This window comes from Grampus griseus (genome assembly GCF_964374135.1).
Source record: "Grampus griseus genome assembly, chromosome: 6".
Lineage (NCBI taxonomy): Eukaryota > Metazoa > Chordata > Mammalia > Artiodactyla > Delphinidae > Grampus > Grampus griseus.
The window spans coordinates 43805106-43825483 of NC_139000.1; the positions used below are offsets into that span (position 1 = coordinate 43805106).

The 20378-nt window shown below is 39.9% G+C and overlaps 1 protein-coding gene across 2 annotated transcripts in view; it reads right to left on the reverse strand.

Moving 5' to 3' along the window:
- Positions 1-20378, reverse strand: part of PCSK5 (proprotein convertase subtilisin/kexin type 5) — a gene marked incomplete at its 5' end in the record, with an annotated part of 316630 nt that overhangs the window by 197695 nt on the left and 98557 nt on the right. The window lies entirely within an intron of this gene.

A 20378-nucleotide genomic window follows, 5' to 3' on the forward strand; every position in this document is an offset into this window, starting at 1 on the left:
ACCTTCGGAGAAACATGACAAATAAAGTATACCTCCACAGCAGAATAACGGGGGCACCCATTTTATTGTTAGCATGTATTAATGACACATAAAAAGGCACTGTAGCATTTCATTTATAAACCCAAACTAGATAACTGAAGAACATATAGCTTATCGTTTCTTAAACAGGCACCTAGAAAAGCCTGGCTGTAAAAACAGCCTCAGCAGCTTCTGTACAGTGCCAGCCAGAGGTGTGCCACTGCTGTGAGAAACCCATTAATGAGAAGAAATAACAGTTTCTTCAAACTTCTTTCAGCAAATTAACAATGAGTGTTGTCTCATAATTTGTAGGGAGCCAACAGACTTATTCAGTGCTACTTTGAGAAGGGAGAGAAGAGTGCAGGGTCCGGACAGGGGACAGGCACAGGAAAATGTGTGTGAGGGCTTCGAAGGGCAGGCTGAAGAGGCATCGAATCTTAGCTCATTAGGTGTAGTGATTTCATTCCACAATGGCTACGACATACAAACACATCGATAAATAAATTAAACCAGCAGTTCTTCCCGATATAATTGACTAGCATTCGTCCAACCCACACAATTACCCCTTCAAAGTCCATCTCTATGAAATATCCCTCTGAGTGGTGTTTTCCAGGTTCTTAAGGCTCAGCAGAGGAACAAAGGAAAAGGGATGTGCCGTAGCCTACTGCCATGGCAACGCAAGGTCCACAACATTCACTATCTCCCTCCTGCTTCGTAACAGTTCAGCACTTCAAGAGGGGAAGAGAACATGAGATCTGCATGCTCTAAGCATAATGGAGACCCCACTGCCACTGACTCATCTAACACATACTTTATTGAGCACTTACTACATGTTGGGGTATATGGCAGTGAACATGGAAGATGAGGTCCCTGTCCTTATGACCTCTCTAAAGGGGAAACACAGATGGTAAAGAAAACAAGGAAGACGATTCAGAACACTCCTTATGTCTTAAAGGAATTAAAGAGGGTAATATGGCGGTCAATGCTGAGCTGTCTGAGTACACACCTCTCTGCGGGGGGATGGACAGAAAAGATCCCAGTTTCTGAGAAAGTGAATTGTGAGTTGAGATATGACTGATGAGAAAGAGCCGGCTTGCCCAAGAGCTTAGACCTTGTCGTGGTAGAGGACACAGCAAATGCAATGACCATAAGGTGAGAAACAGATTTGTGCATTGAAGAAAGAGAAAGAAGATGGGGTCTAGCTGAAGCTTAGTGGATGAGCAGGAAAATGGCATAAAAGGTAGCAGATCAGAATGGGCAACAGAGGTCAGGTCATCCCAGGCTTTGCAGCCATGACTTGACTTTTATTTTAAGTACAACCTAAATGGAAGCTCACCTCTTTCCAAACTTTACCCCTCAAAATCAAATGCTAACTAGTGGCAGATACCTCTAATACCTCTGTCGAACATCATAAACACACTTGAGTAGTTTTATGGATTCATTCTAACAAATGGTGTACCCAGTTTTCATCACAGATAATATCAATTTCATTGAAAGTAGGGGCTTATATATTTTATGAACATTTGTAACTTTCTGTCACTTTCTTGACTTCTTTCCGGCACTTGAGGCCCTGCACCACCATCTATTACTACACTGATCCAATTCCACTCTCCCCTCTCTCCCCCAGTTTTTGGAGCACAGCTCAGGACCTACTGCCTCCCACTTGGCTAGCTCTTCCCCTTCCCTGAACTTAGGAATGAAGAGAGACAGACACAGACACACACACACCCCACACGACACACCACACACCCAACACACATTCTGTTTTACACAGTCCAACCCCAACTTACTGAATTCTGCTGAACTGTGGTTGAGTGTTGAATCTTGTGTGTGAATTCTGTCTCTTTTGTAAGCCTCTAGAAGACTATGCATTAAACCAAGTCTGATCTAGGATTTCAGTCAACATTGGCTTATCGATTACACACCAGAAGGGAGGGCATATTCTCCACTTTATATCCAAGTTCACATCTGCCAAATGCTTGCTCCTCCAACCTCGTCAGAGATATCTAACCAGCTAATGCTTGGTTAACAGATCATGAAAGAAACAGTGTAGATTTACAAAATGCCCATGTTTTTCGGAAGTCTCATTCTAGCCAAGAGTTTGGGCCTCTCCTCACCAAATATTTTAATTTAACACAAAGCAACCCTCACAGGTTTCCATTTCACTCTTTTCTTTTTCAAAACCTGCTCTGGCCACCTGTGGTATCGTTTGTGACACAAAGTAGCATTAATGTGGCCAAGAGGTGGGTGGGAGGAAGGAAATGCACAGGAAATGGGTCACCCACACGTGGATAACTGTCCTGGAGTGGAGGGATGCTGCCTGAAATTGTAATTATGAAAGTTGAAGAAAACCCACCGTGTATGGAAAACATGTGTGTTCAAAGTGGAGCAGTTAGGTTTCTTTCTTCCACCTCTGCTTCTGTTGAATCTGACTTCACCATTAAATATTTTTGAACCACTTTTTTTCTTTCCATCTGCCAACATGGTATTGGTAGAAGGGGAAGGAGGGGAAATATCCAATTGATACTTTCATTTGGATAATCTAATATATCAGGTAGCTAAAACGTCAAAGAAAAAAAAAAAAAAGATGATCAGAGCCAGGGGTGTTTCTGGAAAATGAGTAATAAGATCAGTGGACCCTTAAACGAGGACCCTATCTTTAGATTCTTAATACCCATTTCAAGTAGTCCAGACTTGTTTCATAAGCTCAAGGCAACCAAAGAGCAAAAACTACAGAAAATACTGACGCCAGTCAATGCAGCCCAAATGAAAAGGAATTAGTCATTTCCTTCACTGCCTGATCAAAATGCTCTTTAAACTGGGCTCTATTTACTTGACGGCAATCTATGTTACAGCATTACCCAAAGGCAGAAGGAACACGTATTAGCCATGATTTCCTCATCCTCAGCCTCCATGTTAATTCCTGCTCTGGCACAGATCTCTGAAGACTAGTTTCTGGAATTGTGTTACCCCATATAGTCCCGAGGCTGGTATTCACAAAAGGGGCCAGTCAGAAATTTCCGGCATACTTAAAGCTGATGAAAACCAAATACGTGCACTGTATATGTAAGACAAATATTTAGAGTAAATATAGGCACCTTCAGCTCTGAATAATGTCCTGTATTTCAATAATGGTCTATGCACAGATGACAAACTATTTAGAAAGGACACAAAATAGCAAATATCTATAGAAACAATGGTTACTACCTAGGTCTCTCATTTCCTTATCAATAAAAACTTTTATTCTTTTCAGGAATGAAATTTTAGAGAGATTATCCTGTGAGTTCTAGAAAAGGCCTCTTCCATACCAGGGTTATGAGCTCTTTTGCTTATAAACCACTCTGGGTGTGTCTACTTCTCTTGTGTCTTTATAAACATATCACAATGTTTGCTAAATGAAAGAACAGTTTATACCCAAAATAAACACCTTTGTTATGCTCTCACCACCATTTTCTTCAGACTAGGGGGTGGGTCGGAACCCTCAGTGTCATTATTTTTAAACTTTTCCAGGTTCTTAAGGTCTCCAATGAACTGCCAATTTATATGCTGCCAATAGTCTGCTAACATTGAAAACATCTGTTGCTCATTTCCATTGATAAAGTGGTTCATAAGACTGCATCTCTGACTCTACAACATTAATAAGAAAGCAGAATTAAATACACAAAAAATCTGTTTTAAGAAACAGACTCAAAGACTTAGAAAACAAACTTATGGTTACTAAAGGGGGGAGGCAGGACAGGGATAAATTAGGACCTTGGGATTAACAGATACACACTTCTCTTTTTTTTAAACATCTTTATTGGAGTATAACTGCTTTACAATGGTGTGTTAGTTGCTGCTGTATAACTAAGTGAATCAGCTATATATACAGCTACATTCCCATATCTCCTCCCTCTTGCATCTCCCTTCCACCTCCCCTATGAGACCCCTCTAGTTGGACACAAAGCATGGAACTGATCTCCCTGTGCTATGCAGCTGCTTCCCACTAGCTATCTATTTTACATTTGGGAGTGTATATATGTCCATGCCACTCTCTCACTTCGTCCCAGCTTACCCTTCCCCCTCCCCGGGTCCTCAAGTGCATTCTCTACATCTGCGTCTTTATTCCTGTCCTGCCCCTAGGTTCTTCAGAACCTTTTTTTGTTTTGTTTTAGATTCCATACATATCTGTTAGCATACAGTATTTCTTTTTCCGACTTCACTCTGTATGACAGTCTCTAGGTTCATCCAACTCACTACAAATAACTCAATTTCATTTCTTTTCATGGCTGAGATATCCCATTGTATGTATGTGCCACATCTTTATCCATTCATCTGTAGATGGACACTTAGGTTGCTTCCATGTCCTGGCTATTGTAAATAGAGCTGCAATGTACGTGGTGGTACATGACTCTTTCTGAATTACGGTTTTCTCAGGGTTATATGCCCAGTAGTGGGATTGCAGGGTTATATGGTAGTTGTACTTTTAGTTTTTTAAGGAACCACCATACTGTTCTCCATAGTGGCTGTATCAATTTACATTCCCACCAACAGTGCAAGAGGGTTCCCTTTTCTCCACACCCGCTCCAGCATTTGTAGATTTTTTGATGATGGCCACTCTGACTGCTGTAAGGTGATACCTCATTGTAGTTTTGATTTGCATTTCTCTAATGATTAGCGATGTTGAGCATCCTTTCATATGTTTGTTGGCAATCTGTATATCTTCTTTGGAGGAATGCCTACTTAGGTATTCTAACCATTTTTGGATTGTTTGTTTTCTTGATATTGAGCTGCATGAGCTGCTTGTATACTTTGGAGATTAATCGTTTGTCAGTTGCTTCATCTGCAAATATTTTCTCCCATTCTGATGGTTGTCTTTTCGTCTTGTTTATGGTTTCCTTTTCTGTGCAAAAGCTTTTAAGTTTCATTAGGTCCCATTTGTTTATTTTTGTTTTTATTTCCATTTCTCTAGGAGGTGGGCCAGAAAGGATCTTGCTGTGATTTATGTCATAGAGTGTTCTGCCTATGTTTTCCTCTAAGGGTTTTATAGTGTCTTGCCTCACATTTAGGTCTTTAATCCATTTCGAGTTTATTTTTGGCTATGGTGTTAGGGAGTGTTCTAATTTCATTCATTTTTAAAAATACATTTATTTATTTATTTACTTTTGGCTGTGCTGGGTGTTCATTGATGCATGCAGGCTTTCTCTAGTTGTGGAGAGTGGGGGCTACACTTTGTTGCGGTGCATGGGCTTCTCATCGCGGTGGCTTCTCTTGTTGCGGAGCACGGGCTTAGGCACACTGGCTCAGTAGCTGTGGCGCAAGGGCTTAGTTGCTCCGTAGCATGTGGGATCTTCCTGGATGAGGGCTTGAACCCATGTCCTCTGCACGGACAGGTGGATTCTTAACCACTGTGCCACCAAGGAAGTCCCTAATTTCGTTCTTTTAAATGTAGCTGTCCAGTTTTCCCAGCACCACTTATGGAAGAGGCTGTTTTTCTCCATTTTATATTCTTGCCTCCTTTATCAAAGATAAGGTAACCATATGTGCGTGGGTTTATCGCTGGACTTTCTATCATGTTCCATTTATCTATACTTCTGGTTTTGTGCTAGTACCATACTGTCTTGATTACTGTAGCTTTGTAGTATAGTCTGAAGTCAGGGAGCCTGATTTCTCTAGCTCCGTTTTTCTTTCTCAAGATCGCTTTGGCTATTCGGGATAGTTTCAGTTTCCATTACAAATTGTGAAATTTTTGTTCTACTTCTGTGAAAAATGCCATTGGTAATTTGATAGGGATTACATTGAATATGTAGATTGCTTTGGGTAGTATAGTCATTTTCACAGTGTTGAATCTTCCAATCCAAGAATATGGTATATCTTTCCATCTGTTTGTATCATCTTTAATTTCTTGCATCAGTGTCTAATAGTTTTCTGCATACAGGTCTTTTGACTCCTTAAGTAGGTATATTCCAGGTATTTTATTCGTTTTGTTGCAGTGGTAAATAGGAGTGTTTCCTTAGTTTCTCTTTCAGATTTTTCATCATTAGTGTATAGGAATACAAGAGATTTCTGTGCATTAATTTTGTATCCTGCTACTTTACCAGATTTGTTTATTAGCTCTAGTAGTTTTCTGGTAGCATCTTTAGGATTCTCTATGTATAGTATCATGTCATCTGCAAACAGTGACAGCTTTACTACTTCTTTTCTGATTCGGATTCCTTTTATTTCTTTTTCTTCTCTGATTGCTGTGGCTAAAACTTCCAACACTATGTTGAATAACAGTGGTGACAGTGGACAACCTTATCTTGTTCCTGATATTAGAGGAAATGGTTTCAGTTTTTCACCATTGAGAACGATGTTGGCTATGGATTTGTCAAATATGGCCTTTATTATGTTGAGGTAAGTTCCCTCTATGCCTACTTTCTGGAAGGTTTTTATTATAAGTGGGTGTTGAATTTTGTCGAAAGCTTTTCCTGCACCTATTGAGACGATCATATGGTTTTTCTCCTTCAGTTTGTTAATTTGGTTTATCACATTGATTGATTTGCATATATTGAAGAATCCTAGAAGAATCCTTGCATTCCTGGGATAAGCCCCACTTGATCATGGTGTATGATCCTTTTAATCTGCTGTTGGATTCTGTTTGCTAGTATTTTGTTGAGGATTTTTGCATCTTTGTTCATCAGTGATGTTGGCCTGTAGCTTTCTTTCTTTGTGACATCTTTGTCTGGTTTTGGTATCAGGGTGATGGTGGCCTCGTAGCATGAGTTTGGGAATGTTCCTCCCTCTGCTATATTTTGGAAGAGTTTGAGAAGGATAGGTGTTAGCTCTTCTCTAAATGTTTGATAGAATTTGCCTGTGAAGCCATCTGGTCCTGGGCTTTTGTTTGCTGGAAGTTTTTTTTTTTGCGGTACACGGGCCTCTCACTGTTGTGGGCTCTCCCATTGCGGAGCACAGGCTCACGGGCCTAGCCGCTCTGTGGCATGTGGGATCTTCCCGGACCGGGGCACGAACCCATGTCCCCTGCATCGGCAGGCAGACTGTCAACCACTGCACCACCAGGGAAGCCCTGTTGGAAGATTTTTAATCACAGTCACAATTTCAGTGCTTGTGATTAGTCTGTTTATATTTTCTACTTCTTCCTGGTTCAGTCTCAGAAGGTTGTGCTTTTCTAAGAATTTGTCCATTTCTTCAAGGTTGTCTGTTGTATTGGCATATAGTTGCTTGTAGTAACATCTCATGATCCTTTGTATTTCTGCAGTGTCAGTTGTTACTTCTCCTTTTTAAATTTCTAATTCTATTGATTTGAGTCTTCTCCCTTTTTTCTTGATGAGTCTGGCTAATGGTTTACCAATTTTGGTTATCTTCTCAAAGAACCAGCTTTTAGTTTTATTGATCTTTGCTATTGTTTCCTTCATTTCTTTTTAGTTGTTTCTGATCTGATCTTTATGATTTCTTTCCTGCTAACTTTGGGGTTTTTCTGTTCTTCTTTCTCTAATTGCTTTAGGTGTAAGGTTAGGTTGTTTATTTGAGATTTTTCTTGTTTCTTGAGGTAGGATTGTATTGCTATAAACTTCCCTCTTAGAACTGCTTTTGCTGCCTCCCATAGGTTTTGGGTTGTGGTATTTTCATTGTCATTTGTTTCTAGGTATTTTCTGATTTCCTCTTTGATTTCTTCAGTGATCTCTTGGTTATTTCGTAGTGTACTGTTTAGTCTCCATGTGTTTGTATTTTTTTCTGTTTTTTTCCTGTAATTGATATCTAGTATCGTGTTACTGCTGAGTTCCCCTTTTATTGCTGTTAGCATTTGCCTTATGTATTGAGGTGCTCTATACTGGGTGCATAAATATTTACAATTGTTATATCTTCTTCTTGGATTGATCCCTTGATCATTATGCAGTGTCCTTCTTTGTCTCTTGTAATAGTGTTTATTTTAAAGTCTATTTTGTCTGATATGAGAATTGCTACTCCAGCTTTCTTTTGATTTCCATTTGCATGTAATATCTTTTTCCATCCCCTCACTTTCAGTCTGTATGTGTCCCTAAGTCTGAAGTGCGTCTCTTGTAGACAGCATATATGTGGGTCTTGCTTTTGTATCCATTCAGCCAGTCTATGTCTTTTGGTTGGAGCATTTAATCCATTTACATTTAAGGTACTTATCAATATGTATGTTCCTAATACCATTTTCTTAATTGTTTTGGGTTTGGTATTGTAGGTCTTTTCCTTCTCTTGTGTTTCCTGCCTAGAGAAGTTCCTTTAGCATTTGTTGTAAAGATGGTTTGGTGGTGCTGAATTCTCTTAACTTTTGCTTGTCTGTAAAGGTTTTAATTTCTCCGTCGAATTTGAATGAGATCCTTACTGGGTAGAGTAATCTTGGTTGTAGGTTTTTCGCTTTCATTACTTTAAATATGTCCTGCTACAACCTTTTGGTTTGCAGAGTTTCTGCTGAGAAACCAGCTCTTAACCTTATGGGGATTCCCTTGTATGTTAGTTGTTGCTTTTCCCTTGCTGCTTTTAATATTTTTTCTTTGCATTTAATTTTTCATAATTTGATTGACATGTGTCTTGGCATGTTTCTCCTTAGATTTATCCTGTATGGGACTCTCTGCACTTCCTGGACTTGATTGACTATTTCCTTTCCCATATTAGTGAAGTTTTCAACTATAATCTCTTCAAATATTTTCTCAGTCCCTTTCTTTTTCTCTTCTTCTTCTGGGACCCCTATAATTCGAATGTTGGTGTGTTTAATGTTGTCCCAGAGGTCTCTGAGACTGTCCTCAATTCTTTTCATTCATTTTTCTTTATTCTGCTCTGTGGTAGTTATTTCTACTATTTTATCTTCCAGGTCACTTATCCGTTCTTCTTCCTCAGTTATTCTGCTATTGATTCCTTCTAGAGAATTTTCAATTTCATTCATTGTGTTGTTCATCATTGGTTGTTTGCTCCTTAGTTCTTCTAGGTCCTGTTAAATGTTTCTTGTATTTTCTCCATTTTATTTCCAAGATTTTGGATCATCTTTACTATCATTATTCTGAATTCTTTTTCAGGTAGACTGCCTATTTCCTCTTCATTTGTTTGGTTGGGTGGGTTTTTACTTTGCTCCTTCAGCTGCTGTGTATTTCTCTGTCTTCTCATTTTGCTTAACTTACTGCATTTGGGGTCTCCTTTTTCCAGGCTGTATGTTTGTAGTTCTCATTGTTTTTGGTGTCTGCAGCCAGTGGGTTAGCTTTGTTCAGTGGGTTGTGTATGCTTCCTGGTGGATGGGCTGGTGCCTGTGTTCTGGTGGATGAGGCTGGATCTTGTCTTTTTGGTGGGCAGGACCGCATCCGGTGGTGTGTTTTGGGGTGTCTGTGAACTTATTATGATTTTAGGCAGCCTCTCTGCTAATGGGTGGTGTTGTGTTCCTGTCTCGCTAGTTGTTTGCCATGGTGTGTCCAGCATTGTAGCTTGCTGATCGTTGTGTGGAGCTGGGTCTTAGCTTTGAGATGGAGATCTCTGGGAGAGCTTTTGCCATTTGATATTACGTGGGGCTGGGTGGTCTCTGGTGGAGCAATGTCCTGAACTCGGCTCTCCCACCTAAGAGGCTCAGGCCTGACACCTGGCCAGAGTACCAAGACCCTCTCAGCCACACAGCTCAGAAGAAAAGGGAGAAAAAAAAGGAAAGAAAGAAAAATAAATAAATAAATAAAATAAAGTTATTAAAATAAATTTTTAATTATTAAAAATAAAAAAGTAATAAATAAAAAGAGAAAGAAGAGAGCAACCAAACCAATAAACAAATCCACCAATGATAACAAGTGCTAAAACTATACTAGGAAAAAAAAAGCAACAGACAGAACCCTAGGACAAATGGTAAAAGCAAAGCTATACAGACAAAATCACACAAAGAAGCATACACATACACACTCACAAAAAGAGAAAAAAAATATATATATATACAAAAAAAGGGAGCAACCAAATCAATAAACAAATCTACCAATGATAATAAGCTCTAAATACTAAATTAAGATAAACATAAACTAGAAACAAATTAGATGCAGAAAGAAAACCCCAAGTCTACAGTTGCTTCTAAATCCACCATCTCAATTTTGGGATGATTTGCTGTCTATTCAGGTATTCCACAGATGCAGGGTACATCAAGTTGATTGTGGAGATTTAATCCACTGCTCCTGATGCTGCTGGGAGAAATTTCCCTTTCTCTTCTTTGTTCACACAGCTCCTGTGGTTCACCTTTGGATTTGGCCCTGCCTCTGCATGTAGGTCGCCTGAGGGGGCTGTAGCTCAGGCTAGGGGGAGGGAGGGATACGAATGCAGGGCGAGCCTGCAGGGGCAGAGGTTGGTGTGATGTTGCAATAGCCTGAGGCACACCATGTGTTCTCCCAGGGAACTTTTCTGTGGATAACGGGACCCTGGCAGTGGCGTGCTGCACAGGCTCCCAGAGGGGAGCGGATAGTGACCTGTGCTCTCACACAGGCTTCTTGGTGGCTGCAGCAGCAGCGTTAGTGTTTCATGCACAACTCTGGTGTCCGCGCTGATAGCCGCGACTCACACCTGTCTCTGGAGCTTGTTAAGGTGGTGCTCTGAATCCCCTCTCCTTGTGCACCCAAAAACAATGGTCTCTTGCCTCTTAGGCAGGTCCCGGCTAGCTGTGGCGCACTAGCCCCCTTCAGGCAGTCTTCCCACAGCTAACCCCAGTCCTCTCCCTGGGATCTGACCTCCGAAGCCGGAGCCTCAGCTGCCAGCCCCCACCCACTCCGGCCAGCGGGTGAGCAGACAAGCCTCTCAGGCTGGTGAGTGCTGGTCGACACCAATCCTCTGTGCGGGAATCTCTCCGCTTTGCCCTCTGCACCCCTGTTGCTGCACTCTCCTCTGTGGCTCTAAAGCTTCCCCCACGCCACCCCCCGTCTCCACCAGTGAAGGGGCTTCTTAGTGTGTGGAAGCTTTTCCCCCTTCACAGCTCCCTCCCAGAGGTGCAGGTCCTGTCCCTATTCTTTTGTCTGTGGTTTTTTTTTTTTTTTTTCTTTTGCTCTACCCAGGTACGTGGGGAGTTTCTTGCCTTTTGGGAAGTCTGAGGTCTTCTGCCAGCAATCAGTAGGTGTTCTGTAGGAGTTGTTCCACATGTAGATGTATTTTTGATGTATTTGTGGGGATGAAGGTGATCTCCACGTCTTACCATTCCACCACCTTGAAGGTTCTCCCTACACTACTTTATGTAAACTAAACAACAAGGTCCTACTGCATAGCACAGGGAACAATATGCAACATCTTGTAATAACCTATAATCGAAAAGAATCTGAAAAATAATTTATATATATTCTGTATACCAGAAACTAACATAACGTTGTAAGTCAACTATACTTCAATAAAAATAAAAATTTAAAAATCTGTTTTATAGACAAATTCAGAAACATATCTAGTTAGCTAAGTGTAAAAATACGCTTGGAATTTTTTGTAAAATTTGGAGTCAAAAAGCTCTAAGAAATGGGAAAAAAATAGAATCATTACCCTCTTAAGTGGACATAGAACTGACATGTAGGAGATTCTTAGTATGGCCAAGAATTGTACTAATCCCTTTATATGAACTAGCTTCATTTAAGAGTCAGAACAACTACTGGAGAGAGGTACTTTTATCATTTGCTTTTAACAGCTAAAGAACATGAGACTTAGCCTAGCTAACCTTCCAAAGGTCAAACAGCTGGTCAATAGTAGAATTAGGATTCAAAACCAAGCAGCCCTATGGTCTATGGAAACTCTTCTGTTAAAAGTTAAAACAAAAAGGGCTCAGGGGAGGGCAAAACACTGCAGACTCAGATAAGGAGCAGATTAGGAGTGGATGTTGGACAGTATAGCTCCAGTAAAGAAATTCAAATAATAGAAATCTCACTGGTCTTAGCACTGTGATCAGTACATTCAAGTGACAAGGCGGAACCTAGTTGGGTAAGACTTTAGAGGCCTTCTAATGTTTCCTTATTCCACTTACTGCAATACATCTTTTAGCAAATCATCAGTTTCTATTTGAACAGTTTCAATAACAGGGAGCTCACTTCTTTACTGAAGAGCCAATGACGTGCTGGTAAATCAGTTCATTGAAAAGAAAATCTCTTATTTCTAGTGTTTGCCAATTTCCATGGTGTAAATACTCACATCATGGCCAGTTTTAAGCTACCATGCTTGCAGAATTCCTGAATGTGTAACAGTAAGCTTTCACGAGCTGTTGGAAGGTCACCCAGCACACCACCGGGAACAGCTCACACCATTGTTGGTCCTGCTCCATTTCTGATGAAGTCATCACTTCCCATAGGTCTGCCATCTGCTTCTCAGTACAGCTGAACCATGCAGGGGTTAGAGGCGCTGACCCTCCACGCAGTTGAAAATCCACGTATAACTGATAGCTGGCCACCTGTATGCATGGTTCCTCTGTATCTGCCTTTCCCCATCACAGATTCAACCAACCGCGAATTGTGTAGTACTATAGTATTTACTACTGAAAAAAATTCCACATATAAGTAAACTGGTGCAGTTCAAACCTGTGCTATTCAAGGGTCAACCACACTTGGGAACCACTGGGAAGTACCTAGGATTAGTTCTCTCCTTTGCAGTTTCAGACAATAGTGTTACTCTCTCTTGCAATTCTTTGGAGAAGATCTTTTTTAACCTTTCGTTCTCAGGGCTACCTGAAGCAAGAGGACTTTGAGCTTTTGTGAGCCCATAAGCTGATGGGCTCTCCTTGGGATCTATGAAGTAGAGATTTTGTGACCCCAAAACTGAAGATGCCTTCACAGATTTTAGAAGATCTAAATTAAGCTAGGGAAGTTCTCAGACATTTACTACTATATTTATGGGCCACTTTGATGGACTTCAAAACCTTTGTTCAGACATTTACTACTATATTTATGGGCCACTTTGATGGACTTCAAAACCTTTGTTATCACACACATTAAAAAAAAAAGATATCCCTGGCCAAAATAGATCCAATGTACATTTATCCAAGAATGATTATTCAATTTATGAACTTTCCAGAATTTCCAAGGAAGCCCAGTACGTTTCAACACCACCAAACTCAGCATAGCAAGTAAGGGATACTAGCTAGGTGAATCAGGCAGAGGAAAGGTTAAATTCCACCTCTGCTACCTGCCAGTTGTATGACTTTTTCTAGTTACCTAAATTCTTGAAATCTGATTTGTAGTTTGAATGCAGAGAATTGTTATGAAGGTTGAAGAAGATAAAATATGTAACAAATGGATGCCTCCACATTCATAGGAGGCATCAGTGTTCCTAACAGTTTACAGAAGATGACCTTGGTTTAAAAAAAAATGGTGAAATAGATTACTACAAAATAATGAGATGATGATTCTCTTCATTATCTGGAGAGATAGGTTAGGCAAACTTGAAAGGGCAATTCATCCTTGTAAGGATAGCTAGAATGATTTGAATATTTTACATTTGTGGCTGGGGGTCTCAGCTGGTGGTTGGAGATCAGGGATGGGGTGTAGGAGAAGAGAACAGTGTCCAGTTATTTTCTGGCACATCGGTCAAATGACCTCCTATGAATCACCATGTTTTACTCCTATGTATTTATACCAGTATTCCAACTTTGTTAGAACGGATCACATCTACCATAATATAATTTTGACAGAAGATCATTTCTCACTTACAAAATTTTAAGGATGTCCCACTTAATACCAAAGAAACATCAGAAAATAGAAAATATTAGAAGAAAGGCTGTTGTACAGAATATACTCAAATAAGAGGATAACGAGAATAAATCCAGTTCCTAAAATTCTACTCATAGTTGAGCATCAAAAAATTGAGGCAGTATAGTCAACACATCTTTGACAAAGGAGCAAAGGCAATATAATGGACCTAAGATAGTCCCTTCAACAAATGGTGCTGTAGCAAGTGGACATCCACATGCAAAAAAAAAAAAAAAAGAATCTGGACACAGACCTTCCACTTTCCACAAGAATTAACTCAAAATAGCTCATGGACCTAAATATAAAATGCAAGACTAAAAAAAACTTCTAGAAGATAACATAGGAGAAAACCTAGATGATCTTGGGTATGGTGATGACTTTTTAGATATGACACTGAAGACATAATGCATGAAAGAAGTAACTGAAAAGCTAGACCTCATTAAAATTTAAAACTTCTGCTCTGTGAAAGACAATGTCAAGAGAATGAGAGGACAAGCCACAGAATGGGAGAAAATATTTGCAAAAGATAAAGGAATGTTATCCAAAATGTACAAAGTACTCTTAAACTCAACAATAAGAAAATAACCCAATTAAAAAATGGGCCAGTGACCTTAACAGACACCTCACTGAAGAAGATGATATACAGAAGGTAAATAAGAACATGAAAAGATGTTCCAAATCATATGTCAGCAGAGAAATGTAGATTTAAACACCTATTAGAATGGCCAAAATCCAGAACACTGACACCACCAAATGTTGGTGAGGATGTGAAGCAACAGGAACTCTCATTCATTGCTGGTGGGAATAAAAAAAAAATGGTTCAGTCACTTTGGAAGATTGCTTGGCAGTTTCTTACAAAACTAAACAATACTCTTAACCATACAATCCAGCAATTGTGCTCCTTGGCATTTACCCAAAGGAGTTGAAAATTTATGTCCACACAAAATCCTGCAAAGGGATATCTATAGCAGCTTTGTTCATAACTGCCAAAACTTGGAAGCAATCAAGATGCCCTTCAGTAGGTGGATAAATAAACTGTGGTGCCACAGAAAATGAAATATTCTTCAGTACTAAAAAGCAATGCTCTAACAAGCCAGGAGAAGACATGGCGGAACCTTAAATGCATATGACTAAGTAAAAGAAGCCAATCTGAAAAGGCCAAACACTGTATGATTCCAACTATATGACATCCTGGAAAAGGCAAAACTATGGAGAAAGTAAAAAGATAAGTGGTTGCCAGGGATTGAGGATCAGATAGGCAGAGCACAAAGAATTTTTAGGGCAGTGGAAATGCTCTGTATGAAACTAGAATGATGAATACACGTCACTGTACATGTGTCCAAACCCACAGAATGTACAACAGTAAGAGTGGACCCTAATGTAAACTATACATCTAGGGTGTATGATGTGTCAATGTAGGTTCATCAGCTGTGACAAATGGACCACTCTGGAGGTAGATATTGATACTGAGGGAGGCTGTGTATGTGTTGGAGTAGGTGGTATACGGGAAATCTCTGTACCTTCTCCTCCATTTTGCTGTGAAGTTAAAGTTTCTCTTTAAAATATTAGTCTTTTAAAAGAAAAGGAATTTCACAGAGCAGCCAAAGGGTAACTGGATGATCTATGAATTTAGTTTAGTGGACCACATTTCTCTCATTTGTAAATTTTGTGATCCTCTTTGAATCTTTCCAACCCTAACACATTTTGAATTAGAAACTTTCAGTCCTAAAAACATTTAACAAAGTAAAACCAATAAGCCAACAAAAACAATCTTGTTTCCTTTAAGGAATCTCTACATGTCTTGTCTTAGTGTTTGCAGAATTGGCTCCAGCTATATTACCCAGCCATGTTGCTAAAGGGTAATCAGTCTCTGAAACTTACTGGGTATTTCTGAGACACTAAGATCAAGCTTGCCTTTACATGTATGGCCCATTGCATGTGCCACAGTTCTAACCATTCTTAAATTACTCAGATGCAAAAACCGAGTCAGGTTCTGGAAATCTGGGTCTGAAACCACATATCCTTCTCTCCTGCTTCCTTCCATTTTCACAGCACCTTGCAGTTCAGGCCATTGGCTCTGCTCCACTACTTTTAATCTTTCTAACCTAGTTTTAGGCTTTCAATCTATCCTCCTGGCATTAAAACAGTTTTATCAAGCACTTACTATATTCTGGCTATTATACTGGCCAGAGCAATGTCACTGTGCTCAAGTCCTTGAACTCCAGTCTGTGTGACGGACACACAAGGAATTTTTATTAAAATTTTTTTTTTTTTTACAAAAACACAAGTATTATAACAGGGGTTCTCAGGGTACTGTGGGAACATGGAAACCAGTCGGGGGAAGCGTGGGAAGGCTGAGAGCACTTCCGAGAGAAAATGACATCTAAGCTCCCAAATATACGTTGACTAGCGAGAGGGCGAGCAGGGGATAAAGAGGATGTGTTTATTTTCGATAAGCGTGCGGAATAATCAAAGAGAGACTGGAGTGTTCAAAGAACTGAAAGAAATTCAGTACAGCTGGAGGATACAGATGCAAGAGGTGGGGGGAGATGAGAAACATGGAAAGAGATGAGACTGGAGAGGTAGACGGGGGCCAGACTGTAAATGTTCCTATAAGCCATGTTTTTTTTTTAAAAAAATTTTGAACTTTATCATAATTCGATGAAAAATCATGTAAGGGTTTTAAGATAGGGATTGGCATGGTTTGGATGCCTAAAAGTGCACCTCAAACTTAATTCCCAAGAAAAACACTTGATCTCCACCTGCTCTGACCCCTCCAAGGCCGCTCATGCCCAGGGTTCTCAGTCTCCCCCACACCAGAGCATCTATAGCTGCTCTCCTTCTCTATAAACCCATCAGCGAATCCTTCCAAACAGCTCTTGAACCTGACCTCTTCCCACCATCTCCACGGCCCCGAACCGATTCAAGCTACTATCATCTCTTATTCCTCTACAGTCTATTTTCCATACAGAAGTAAAAGTGATCATTGTAAACTATGTCAGAGTTATTCTCCATAAATATTCCCAATAATTCCCAATGACTTTCCCTCACACTTGCAATAATACCCCATGTCCATTCCATGGCCTGCAAAGGGCTCGTGACCTGATTTGGCGCCATCTCCCTGTCCTCTTGCCCCACCCCTCTCGTCTTTCGCTCACTGTACTCCACCCCATTATCCTGTCCCATCCCAACCCACTGTCATCTCAGGGCCTTGACACTTGCTATTCTCCCACACGAGGATGTTCTTCCTCGGGTAGCCACGTGGCTGCCTCTCTTATGCTCAAATGTCACCTCCTAAGAGAGGCTCTTCCTAGTAAACCTATCTGAAATAGCATTCTATGTCATTCTCCACCCTTGACTCTGATTGCCTTTCCTTCATAGCATTCATAACTACTATATTATCTATCAGTTTGTCTCTTGTTTGTCTCCCACACTGGACTGTAAACTCCGTGAAGGCAATCACTTTGCCTTATTTATTTCTGTATTCACACTAACACATAGAAGTTCAATAATTATATACTAGTTAAATGAACAGACTGGGTTTTAAAAAGTCATTGTGGGTCCCCTAGAACATAAAGGAAAGTGTGGAGACCAATTAACTGGGAGAGAGCTCTAGTGATTGAGCAATGACAGTGGTCGAGATTAGTGGGACCATGGAAACTACAGTATTTGATACACAGCAGGCATTCTTCGTATTTGTTGATAATGACAGTGAATGGGTATGGTGAGAGAAGAGACAGGAATGAGGAATGATCAAATATCTGGCTTGGACTATAGATCAGAGGATAGGGTCACTTACTGAGAAAAGAAACACGGGAAGAGGAGAAAATCTGCCTGGAGAATGAAAATATTGAGCTCAGTTTTAGAAACATGGGAATTTAAATAACATCCAAGCAGGAGTTGCCTGTAGTGACTGCCTATGTGGATCTAAAGTGTCTTTCTCCCCAGACCCATGAGTGAATTCTTCCTAAAATTTTGGCATCGTGCTGTTATTTCCCACCTCAAATCTTCTTCTCATCTGTAAAGCACTAACGTGTTCACCTCCAAGTTGCTCCGCAATCTGGCAATGAACATACACTGTCTAGTGCCACTTGTTGCCCCAAAGTTCAAAAATCCCTAAGGGTAGCATACAGTGTATAAATATGATGGTCTTAGCAAATTCAAGGTCATGACCACGTGTGGCTGAGAGCAAAAATGGCTACAATTCTCCACAGCTCCCTGTGCTTATGGCACATGTAGTCCTTCCCATGAAGCAAGGAGGTTTTTCTTCACCCTTTGATTCTGGGCAGACCTGGTGACTTGCTTTGGCCAAAACAGTGTAGCAGAAGTAACAGTGATCCGTTTCCACACCTCCCACACCCTTTCGCTTATAATCCTTCCTGGCTGCCATGTGAACAAGCCAAGGTAACCCGCTAGAAGATGGGAGACCACGTGGAACGCATAAAACTGTCCTGGCTAAACCCACACTAGACTAGCTAGCTACCAGCTGACCTAGAATGGCTCACAGACGCATTCGCGAGCCAACATGATACCAGAGAACTGTCCAGCTGAGTTCAGCCCAAATTTCGGACATGCAGAATCATAAATCTAATAAAGAGCTGTTGTCTCAAACCACAAAATCTTGGGGATGATCTTTACACAGCAGAAGTTAACTAACCTATGAGGTTATAAGCCTGAGGGAAGTAAGTCAAACCAGAACGACAGGAAAAAAAAAATTCAGCGAATCAAGGTGAAATAGCTTATCCAGAAGAGAAGAAGAATTGGCTGTATAATTGAGGAGGAAGAGAGCAGTAAGGACACTTAATGTATCAAACACACAATCCTAAAGCAAATTCTAAGATCCCTGTGATTCACTCGCTTCGTAGGAAGCCCAATGTTTTCCTGCTCATCCCATCCAGCCCTCATATCAGCAATTTCTGATTGTATATAGGTTTTATCTTCTCAATGAAATTATAAGCCACTTTTAATAATGAAGTCTGTATTATGCATCTTTATAACCTCTAGAGTTCATACTAAAAATACTCAACAGTTAATGAATTGATATTTATTCAAGAGAGAAGGCAGAAGTAAATTCTGAGATAAAATGCAGAAGAAGATAATTTACGTAGTTAAGACATAAATGCAGGTAATAGAAAAGGTTCAAATAAGATCTACAAATCTTTGCCTTCTCATGGCTCATAATAGGGCACCTGCTTATTCAACTTTACCAACAAAAAGATTCAAGAAGTAACATAGGAAATGTGCAGGGGCCAAATAATTACATAAGGAAAAAGAACATTCATTTAGGGGTATTGGTTATGCTAACGCCCCGCTAATAATGCTCAACACTCCTGGCAGAAGATGTGAAAAGAGATGCAACACGGTGACACATGAACTATTATCCCCTTACAGGCCTGGTGGGAAATGTCTCCTGGCTGGAGAGGAATTCAGGGGTACAGGTCTGTTTCCTTTGGAACAATACAGGGCATGATGGAAGTAAACACTTCTTGACTCTTCTCTGGTATCCGGTCAATGGCTCAATTTTAATACTGTCTTTCCTTGTAGGTCATGCAGTAAATTCTTCCATGAGTTGAGGAGAAACTCTGTGTTACCAAATGACTTTTCCTGACTATGAATCAAGCACCAATTATTCCTAATATATTATCCTTTGCCCAAATTGTGCAATTAGTAAAAAGTTGTATTTGTTTAGGGATAATCTCAATTGAAATTTTTCCTTAAGTGCCTATAAAACCAAGAAAAAATTCCTACATTGGAGCTCATGAAAATGAATTTGAGAAGCAACTGAGCTGCATTATTTAATAACTATGCAAACATTAGCAAGAAGCAAACTTCATTCCTTGCTAAAATGTAACTTCTTTGCTTACATTGTTTACAAAATTCTGCTTGCATAGAACTCTTCACTCTCTTGTCCCCTTTAGGCATAAATCTGACTCAGAAACTCCTGTCTCTTCTTTTTTCATCAAGATCTCAGGAAGAACAGCTCAGATTGGAGAACTTTTCCTTTTCTTTAAAATGAGTAGGATGCAGTATGGTTTGGATAAGCCTAACCAACTGACTTCAGAACTCAGTTGCTCCACTATTTTTATTTTTTCAAAGTCACAGAAGAAATTTTGAGAAAAAAATGACAGAAAACAATTTTTTGTTATATTAGAGACATTTAAGGTCAAGGAGGAAGAATCTGAATATCATTTGAAGATATGTGAATATACTCTTACTAATATGTCATGTTTCTTCATTTACATTATTTCATAAATGGCAATATTCTTATGGAACATAATAGTAGAGGCAACTATTTTTCAGGTGAGAAAAAAATCCATTTTACAGTTAGAAAAATAATGAAGAATAGGAATAAACCTAAATAAGATCTTCCCAAACCTTCAATCATTCTGCCATTCAGGTTTTGACCACACAATCACTTTCTCTTAAATAGATGGATGGGTGGATGGACGAATGGACAAATGGACAGAAGCATAGATGGATGAACAAAGAATGAATGGACAGAGAAGCAAACAGACAATACATGCAGGTTACTTCCAAGTCCTATTATATTTCAGTTTTATTTTCAAATTTCTATTGAAGGATGTGTTCCTTTCCAGGACCTTGCAGAACTTCTGAACAGTAAAAGCCACTTCCTCTTCCCTGAGTCAACTCCTCAAATACCCATAGATTAGATGCTCCCAAAGGATATTT